This window comes from Misgurnus anguillicaudatus, chromosome 10 (assembly GCF_027580225.2).
Source record: "Misgurnus anguillicaudatus chromosome 10, ASM2758022v2, whole genome shotgun sequence".
Classification (NCBI taxonomy): domain Eukaryota; kingdom Metazoa; phylum Chordata; class Actinopteri; order Cypriniformes; family Cobitidae; genus Misgurnus; species Misgurnus anguillicaudatus.
The window spans coordinates 4,687,669-4,698,177 of NC_073346.2; the positions used below are offsets into that span (position 1 = coordinate 4,687,669).

Here is a 10,509-nt window from a genome sequence, read left to right on the forward strand (position 1 = left end):
GCATGTAAACACCTTAATTGGCTTTCTCACGGTTTTGTCCATGTGCAGACCTGCCAACCTTGGAAATTTTAGCATCGGCCGAACAGTAGCAGTAGCACAGTAGCATCGGCCGAAAGGACAGAACACGGGTTTTTAACATATAATTTAGCACATGCACGCGCACATGCACGCACACACACCTCTTGGTAACTTTCAAGGTAACATGCTGCACATTGCACTCACTTTTTTCCCCATCCTGCCATAATCTGCTTTAAAAATAATTATAAATGTGAATAAAATCATGTTTAACAAAATCTGCCATACATGGTGATTAATAACATTATTAATGTTAAATACTGTATTCTCCAAAGTTTAGCATGTCTGCACAAATTTGTTAAAAGTGATATTACTGTTAAATAGTGGGAGATGGTTAACCCACAAATGACATTCTGTTATCATTTACTGACCCTCATATTGTGTCTAACCTTCATGATTTCTTTCTTGAGTCAAACACACAAAAAAGAGAATTTTTTTTCCCTTGACTAGCAAAAAATACAATGGAGAGCAGTGGGGACCAGACACTGTGGTTATCAACACTCTTTAAAATAACTTGTGTATCACACAATAAAGAAACTCATAAAGGTTTGGAATGGTCTGTTCTGTTATGTAAACTATGACTGAATTACATGTTTTAAGTTAACTATCCCTTTAAGACAGTATTTTAGAGTTAACACTGCTTTAAACTCAACCATAACTGTGACAGTAGTGCTGTTGACTGTATGCCTGTCTGTAATTTATTGAAGCTAGGTTTACAGTATAGGCTACAGTACGGCATAGGCACCTATCACGTAGGCGCTCGAGACACGAGATATTCTCTATTTATAAAACTTTATTTAATGTGGTTTGTATATGATGTTTTTTTTTATTGACAATTATCAAGAGCGCGTTATTTCAGAACGCATTTAATCTGCTTCACTCGGATGTCAGGTGGATTCCCTTCACTGAGAGTGAACTTTCCGTTTTTATTTGACTAAAACTGGATGATCTGCGCCATGGTAAAATCATTGTACTTTTTCATAAGCGCTCAATTATAAATGATGCCCATTTACAAATCAGAAGTCATGTTAGCGCATCTTGTGGTCAAGTGCACGTTATGAAACGGAGCCCACACGACCATCGACTTCATAGGATTAAGCTAATGCATTATTTCATTATTTGCACATCAACCCTGACCAGTTTACCTTAGCGATTCAGACGTCTCGACTCCGTTTAAAAAAAATCAGAAAGTGCGGGTAAAAGGAGATCACGCTGGATTTTGTGATTCCATCGATAGCAGACTCTTGTTACTGATTGGCCAGAAGACTTGTCAATCATCCCCGCTTTCTATTTGGTCGTTGAATCCAGTGCTATGATTGGACATATTTTTCTTTTTTCTGTTGCTTCTTTTGAGTACTTCGCCCGGCAAAGGGCGTCATCAGGTTTTTGCGTAGAGTGACAAATCGTACCACCGTACTTTGAGGTCAAAATGGGTACCTGCTAGGCAAAATGCGTAGGCTACAGGTTGGCAGGTCTGCATGTGCGCATGTCTCCGCGTATGAAAGATAAACGTCACACGCGGAAGTAAGCGCAAAATAATGCATAAAAGTCTCCGCTCGACAAAAGCAGTTGGCAGAGAAACTGGTAAAATAGAAGCTCATGTTACATTTACAGGTTCTGCACACACGAGAAGAGATACAACAGTACAGCTTAAGACAGATATGCCGTTGACTTTTTGAATGACTATTGTGTATTATAGGTGGTGACGTCACTGCCTGTGAGAAAACTGATAAGTCTTCAAGTCCCATGTAAACGCATTTGTCTGCATAGCCGGCTTATTGATTTGCATGTAAACGCATGAAAACAGTTTTATGTAATAAGCAGATTTTTGATAGTTATTGGCTTATTCTGTGCATGTAAACGTACTCAGTGGTTCTCAAGTCCAGTTTTCCTCCCTCGCAGAACATTTTGGATGTCTTTATATATAAAACCCCTAATTTAGTTTATCAGCTTGTTGGTGTGTTAATTAGGAAAACATTTCAAACATCTTGGCAGGAGCTTGATGAGTGAAATCAGGTGTTTCATATAAGGAGACATCTAAAACATTCTGGGAGGGGGGCCCAAGGACTGGAGTTGAAAACCACTAGTCTTGGGTGCTAGAATTGGAAGTGGTGGTAGGGAGTAGCCCCCTCCTGAAGCACTTTGAGTGTCTATGATAAAGCGCTATATAAATGTAGTATTTTATTATTTTATTATTACAAACAACTCGCAGATAATTCTCTGCCAGATCTTTCTAGCCTTATGCTGCACCTTCTAAAGCCTTATCTAAAACTTGTAAGATTTGATCGTTGCCACCACTCAACCCCAGAAAATTGGAATGAAGTTGAACATTGGTCAACTTTCCTAGTCTCTAAGTAGTTGGATGCTCCCTGTCATAGTCGTCTGGCACTCATTGAAATCAATGAAGATCTGTCACTTTGTAGCTGGCAAAGTAGCCTATTTACCACATTTTTTTTCTAGTCGCAGGAATGAGGAATACTCTGGCCTGTTTGATGTTCGTGATCAGATCGACGAGCTGCTGGAAGCCTCTTGAGGCCTAGAAGATGTGACCAGACACATCAAGGAAATTGCAGCCACATCACGGGACCTGACGGCATTACAGACCCGTGAATTAAAGGAGGCGTTCGCCTGTTTGGTGTGCAAAGGTATAGTTTGACTTGAAAGTAGGTTACATATTTTAAAAAAAGTTAAAATTTTTGATAAGTTTACAAGACCCTCGTAGAGTTACTTATGACATGTTCTGAAGCAAAGCTTATGCTGGGTTGACACTAAACAATTTTAGCACGCCAAGTTTTTCAGAGGGGAATTACAACTCACTTATGTGACCGATCGTGTACAGTGAACTGCTTAAAACTGAATATTTAGCACGGTTAATATCTGGACCTGTCGGTAGGGGTGTAACGATTCATCGTGCAAATGCGCGTTTTCTCAATGAATGAATTTGAATGAATTACGGTGAAATCCCGGCACATCCGAACGCCAGAGGGCGCTCCCGTGCAGAAACTCCCTTTGTGCCACACAAGAAGTAGCATTACAAACACTATTCCAGGAAATGTCTACACATGATTATTTATACGCTGTTCTTCAAATTGTTTCAGGTATTTTCATGAAAATAAAGAATATTTTGAATGATTTTGTTTAACGAGTGTTGCTTTTTTAAATGCACGTTATAAATGACTCCGACTCATAATGATTTTAGATTGATAAGGACTTCCTAATGACCAAATGCTGTAATACAGGCACAAGCTGTGCATGAAACAAAGAATCGCAGCCTTGCGATTCAGAATCGATTTCAGACAGGTATTTTTAATGAGGACCGCGATTGAATCGTGATTGAATCGTTACATCCCTACCTGTCGGAGTCTAAATCCTGTGTTGTGACTGACAATGAAGGCAGCAATGTCCTATAACAAATTAGAGTGTGAGACAATGAAGTGATAGACAAATTGGAGGAGTAATTGCATTAAGGTATTGCATATAGAATCTTCTCTGATATTTCCAATAATTAATAAATGTTGCTTTTTTGGTTATTTGTTTTCCAGGTACAATGGAAAGCCCCATGTTTTCTGCATGCTGCAGAAGCCTGGTGGGGTGTAAGGCGTGCGTAGATGAATGGATGGCCACATCATCTTGCTGCCTGAAATGCAGAACAGATGACCCTGTTTTGACTGAGGTTGTGGGTCTGTCTGCTGCTCTGGATATCTTAAAGAATTAGTTATATCCATTTGTACATGATGTGCGTTTGCATAGTTTTTGAATGCTTTCATGTTGAATTTACTTTGCTTAAATTTTCTATTTCTGTTATATGATCTATAATCCATTGATCATTGGTTGTACAGCTGTATTTTAGTGCAAAAAATGTGTGGCACTTATTCTTACTATGTACTCCTAAAGAACTACATAGTGGCACTCTTTATTTTTATTTAGTTTATTTCATGGCTCAGCATTGTTTCTTTCTGTTTTATTTCTGTTCTAAAACCCATTTATCATCGGTTCTACAGATGTTATTTTAGTGAAAATGTGTACCAATCTTGCTCACTTTGTACTTTTAAGAACTATTTCTGTGCAAATAAATGTAGCTTTTGCTATTTACATTTAGTATATGTTTAGATCTTCATTTGTGAGTTATATGCTGTTTGCTGACATCAAATGGCCTTTATCCATGATTCAATCTCTTCGAAACATAATTCAAGCTAGTTTTAATCGGACTGTATGTTTTAATCGACAGCCATGGCTTTTGTTAAAAAAAATTTGAATACGTAATGTTTGAATACGGGGCCTGCAGTCGCCAACAAAGTACCTCACTCCGCCTGATACACTTCTTTATCCATTATAATGAGATGTACATGTATGGCTTATATATGCTTAACTAAAGTTTTATTTTAATGTGTATATATTTTGTGGTGGGGCATGGGCACGTGTACGAAATAGCGGCGGGCGAAAGAAAATTACGATTACCCGCCTATCACAATTGGTCAGGCGTCAAAGGCAATGCAGTCCCATTTGTTCAGGTTTTATCCCCTAACCAATCTGCTATTCTACACTTAACCACTCAAGGTAAAATGCCTAAGCCCAGACCTGCCAACCTTGGAAATTTTTTTTCGGCCGAAAGGAAAGAACACAGGTTTTTAACATATAATTTAACACATGCATGCGCACACGCACAGACCTCTTGGTAACTTTCAAGGTAACATGCTGCACATTGCACTCACTTTTACCCCATCCTGCCATAATCTGCTTTAAAAATAATTATAAATGTGAATAAAATCATGTTTAACAAAATTAATAACATTATTAATGTTAAATACTGTATTCTCCAAGGTTTAGCATGTCTGCACAAAAACTGTTAAATAGTGATATTACTGTTATCATTTACTCACCCTCATATTATTCCTAACCCTTAATAATTTGTTTCTTGAGTGAAACACAGAAAATATCTATATATACTTTGAGAAAAAAATACAATGGAGAGCAATGGGGACCAGACACTGTTTGGTTACAAACACTCTTCAAAATAACTTGTGTATCACACAATGAAGAAACTCAAAGGTTTGGACGGTCTGTTCTGTTATGTAAACTATGACTGAATTAAAATTTTTAAGTTAACTATCCCTTTAAGACAGTATTTTAGAGTCAACACTGCTTTAAATTCAACCATAACTGTGACAGTACTGCTGTTTACTGTATGTCTGTCTTTACTGTATGTATGTCTGTTGCTTGTTTTGAGTATTTCGAGCGGCAGAGGCGTCATCAGGTTTTTGCGTAGTTTAGTGTGACAAATCGTACCACCGTACTTTGAGGTCAAAATGAGTACCTGCTACGCAAAATGCGTACAGGTTGGCAGGTCTGTAAGCCCAACCAATCGAGTTGCTTTGTAGGGCGTGGCCAATGACAATGTGTATTCGTAATTTTGAAAGCGCGGCCACAGAAAGGCACCAATATAATCAGAAGAGAATCAAGTGTTACGGTTACAATTGGTAATGGCAGCTTTAGAAGCATACCGAGATGACATAATTTTAATGTTTAATTCAGGAATGACTCATGCAGATATCGCTGCAAACATGAGTCGGATGGGTGTCCAATGGGGATGTTCAGTGATGAGTGTCAGAAGGTTTTGTGAACAAAACAACCTCTCGAGGTGGGGACACTCGAACAATGATTTGGAGACAGCTGTGACTCGAGCAATTAACCAGGTAAGTTTTTAATTTTGGTTGCGTAGAACACCACCAAAAAACTTATTAGGAGTTATAAGGCCCATAACGTTGATCATTTTTTTATTTGACAGACCGGACCAATTAAAAAATCAATTAAAAACAGATTTCGGTGTGTCTTATTTGTTGACCGCATAAGTTAAAAACATAAGACATACAATTGTAGTTTTATTCTTACCTTAAAATGTAACGGTTGCTTTTTTATTGATTCAAAAATAGAATATAGCCTACAGCAAGAATTATCTGTACATCAATAAAGTTTATGAACAAATCACAAATAAGCCAGGGAGTTCAAGGTTTATAAAAAAGAAACGTAAAAAAGTAAAGGAAAAAAATTATTTTTGTTTGTACACTCAGATATTGAGAGAACATAGTGCCTAATATTAGCAGCAATCTCCAGAAAGCTTTGTTTGTTTTTTAGGAATGTAACGTTTGCTTTTCTGTAATAATAATAATCCTCTAAGACGTATGCGGTCAACAAATACGACTTCCGGAAGACGCACCCGAAATCCTGGACAGGACGCGTCCGGGAAGAATGGCACGTATGGTCACCCTAAATATAACTGCCTGACAGCCAGGTACCATCTGATTACATATGAAGGTTTGATGTAACTTTACAACAGGAATAGAATAGCATAGAATCTTACTGTGTATTCTTTAATATTGGATATTCAAATTTATTTAATACCTAATTACATTAAAATAGTGTACTTTTACTTGAGTAAAAGTACGTTAATGTACTTAAATATTAAATGTAAAACAAAAATGTATTATTTCTGAAATGTAATAAAGTAAAAAATATGATAATATGCTATGGAATGTATGTTTTCCAAAGAAAAACACGGATAAAATACAAATACTTGAAAAAATACTTTAAAGTAGAAAGTAAAACCTCTGCTTGATAGTGACCCTAGCAACTTATCAACCTTTCGGTGTTTCTTGGCAGTCTATAAAACAATAGCTCTGAATTCTTGACGCGTTTTCCCTTTGTTTTTTCGCTGATATTACACTGTACTCAAATGCTGCTGCTCTGTGTTTCTGCCACTCAGTGGGCGTAACCGCAGTCGCTTTCGCCGAAGTTGACGTCACGTGCATACCCTCTATTTCAGAGATGGGAGTGTCCGTTTTGTGCATTTCGCCGTTTCAAGTGATTGTGCTCTGGATATGCGTTTGTAATGTGTGATATTTTGCTTTAAATGTAAAAATTATTACATCAAATGTAATTAATGAATTTAATTTAAAAATCATAATAACTTTTTATTTTCTTACTAAAGTAGCATATGTGTTTTATATAACTGGCTGCTTATAAATCATTATTTCGTGGTTTATTATAACAATTTATTATCTTCATTAATTAACATTACTATTCCGGAGTTGAACAAAATAAGGTTGAGTTTCTTACCTTATGCTGATATTACCGTGGCCAGTCTTAACAGTGTATGATATTAAGGTCGTCTTGATTTAATTGTTTTATTCTGCCGAAAAACATCCATATCTGAATAAATTCCGTTAGTAAGGTTCACTTTATATCTGATGTGTTTAAAGACTCCATTTGTCCATGGTTCATTTCTAAAGAAACACAACAATGTATTAAAGGCTCCATTGCCTTGTATCATACACTATGGCCCCATAATAGCCGTTTTTTGGTAAAAATAGGCCACCGATTGCATCATAACCACGCGACTCACAGTAGACAAGTTAACTTGTAGACAGGAGTAGAAACTCGCAGGCAATCGGAGGGACATGGAGGCAAAATTACAAAATAATTAATACTTGGCAAAAGGTTCTCCTGCTCCTAACTCATGGACAGCTCCTACACAGCTCTCTTTTCTATTTTTCACGGTCTCATTGACAAAGTAACCATGGCAACGGATAGCGGTACCACCTAATATGGCGGCACCTTCCCGGAATGCAACGCTGCGGAAAAGATCGTGACGCAACTCCTCATTCTCTATATTAACTGGGTTTCTAATTATAATCTGCAGATTAATTGTTGCATTAGCCAACTAGTTTATGAACATGCAAACAGTGCACCACTGCTCGGCTCGACTAGAACATGCACCTTAGACAAAATAGGGGTGCTCAGTATGTTAACAGCCGTCACACATACTTTCTTATCTTTAGGGAGCACGTAACCTTAACCTGGACCCATATGAAGCTGAATACACTGGCCATAAGTTGCACATGGACCAAAATGAGAAACTGGTCATGTTTGGAGTCACGCATGTCCTGGCAGTGGATGGCTTCAGCAAGTTGTTGGGCATGCCACCATCCCTGTAAAAAACAACCTGACTATATACGAACAAGTGTATAGCTCAGTAGACTAGAGCCTCAACTGCAGAATATATTTATTGTGTTAACTTCAGGCATTTTTTCTTTTTGTAACAAATTCCAAGTTCTCAATCACTGGTTTCTATTGCTTCTATAGTTAAATTGAAATTGCAAAAGCATTAACTTTATTTTAGCCTAATCAAGCTTAAATAATGACATTGTGACATCTCTACAGATCAGCTGTTCTGGGCAATGGCATGTGGGATCAGGTGAGGGTGGACCACGGAAAGGAGTTCTACCTTACTTTCATGCAAGAGATGCTCTCTGGTCACCGGCACAACCAAGAGAGGAGACCATATCTTCAAACATCTTCAACCTCAGTATTATACTCTGATTATTCCCGCAGTTTGTCATCATATAAACACCATATGTCCACCTTGTTTTTGTGCAAACTATAAAAAGTCTTTATCAAACTTTTGTCATCCACAGAACCATACTGTTGAACGTATGTGGCCAGAAATTAACAACAGGGTTAACTACCCTCTCAAAGAAGTCCTAGTGCAGATGGTGGACCAAGAAATTCTGGACATGAATAATGACCTTGTCAAATATTGCGTCTCCAACTTGACCTGCCGTACAAGTCAAATAGGTGTCAGCCGTGTCGTACAAGCTTGGAATGGACACAGGATTGCTGGTACAGAAAGCAACACAATTGTCTTTCTTCTTACATTGCCTTTTTTGTAAATGATCCAGGTGTTTTAAAATGCTCTGAGGGAACACTCACCAAATTTGCATCATAACTATATAATTAGGGATGCATGATATATCGGCTGAGATATCGTTATCGGCCGATAACTGCTTATTTTTAATATTACCGTTATCGGTCTGGTAGCAAAATTAGGCCGATAAATAAAGCCGATAAATAATGGATTATTTCGACTTGTTGAACCACTTCATTTGCTCATTGCTGGGCATGTGGAGTTTTGATGTCTTTCTGTGACGTAGCACGAAGATGACCCGTGTTGCGCGCGTTCACAACATGTCCACGGACTGGGAGTTTTTCGTCGTGAAAAAAGAAGGCATCAAACATGCAATTTGCAACAGCTGCAAATGTGAGGTAATGCGAGGGGGCAGTAAATAAAAAAAACTTAAGTACTACTAATCTAATTAGCCATCTGAAGTTTCGCCATCCCAAAATATATAAAGACTATCAGACGAAAATCACTAAAAACAAACACCGTTACACACTACCAAAGAGCCAGTACAACAAACACTTGACAGCACGAGGAAATTTAGCAAATGCAGTACTAAAGCAAAAGCAATTACATGCAAAGTTATGAAAATAAAAATTCTAAAGGGTTTAAAATAAAACCAGATATCCACTGTATTTGTTTGTCTTTTGTCTTTGCAATCATGCTCAGAAAATGAATATGTATATTTATGGACCTCTAATAGACACAACAAAAAGATTTGCCTAACAATTGTGTTTTTTTATTTTTATTTTTTATTGATTATCTTTTATTTCAATGATTTGCTTAATCAAAATAAATGAATGTAACAAGCTACATTTTTTGGAAGTGTTTCCATACATATCGGAAATATAATTTCAATACCTTCTTAGTGAAAGCTTACATTTCAGATAAGAAGTGTGGATAAAGACTAAAATTTCACCTTCTAATATATGATCTCATTTGTAACACTTTACAATAACAGTACACGAATAATTGTGTACTAATACATAAACTAATAATCACTTTAATATGAACTAATGAGTTTAGGTACTAATCAAAACCTAACCATGAGTTATATGAATTCATTTATGAATAACCGCCAACTTTACACATTAATACATGCCTTAATTAACACTTTGGGTAACCAAGTCAAACATGCATTGAACGATAACGGATTCAATTCAAAGCGGTTAAGATAACTAAATGATAGTTTCTAGTTTTTAATATTTCTGTAATCTAAACTAAAAATGCGTTTTGAATAATGTACAACAAAATAATGCTTATGGATCGGTTTATAATTAAACAATTAATTCATAGAGCATAAGCTGTCAAATGGGCTATTTATTTACACCAATAACTTCTGGGGTTAACTCCCGTTTTCATACACAGCACAATTTTACAACAGCCCATGTTTCTCATGAAATGATTGACAAATTCTTTGAGAAGGCAAAAAACAGTGGGTAGGTGAAAAGGATGACACAAGAGAATGTTTAATAGAAGATCATCACAAAAATGACAGTAATAAAATTGGTGATGGTCCCCACACAATTTCTGCCTGCATTACACACAACAAATCAAACATTGTGCAAGTGAAGCGCACACATACTACAAACCCATACGGCCCCAAAAATATTTTATAATATATTTTAACATATACAAAAAAATATATTTGATGAAATATATTTACAAATATGTATATATGTATATATATATATATAGGG

General features: G+C 36.7%; 1 long non-coding RNA gene and 1 pseudogene across 1 annotated transcript; both read left to right on the plus strand.

Annotated features, from left to right (window-relative positions):
* The first annotated feature begins 2,172 nt into the window (after positions 1-2,172).
* On the plus strand, positions 2,173-4,173 carry LOC129447684 (uncharacterized). The gene is made up of 2 exons (XR_012371684.1): positions 2,173-2,720; positions 3,618-4,173. It is a non-coding gene; the product is annotated as an uncharacterized lncRNA (long non-coding RNA).
* A 1,436-nt stretch (positions 4,174-5,609) lies between these two features.
* On the plus strand, positions 5,610-9,393 carry LOC141367328 (uncharacterized; annotated as a pseudogene).
* The last annotated feature ends 1,116 nt before the right edge of the window (positions 9,394-10,509 follow it).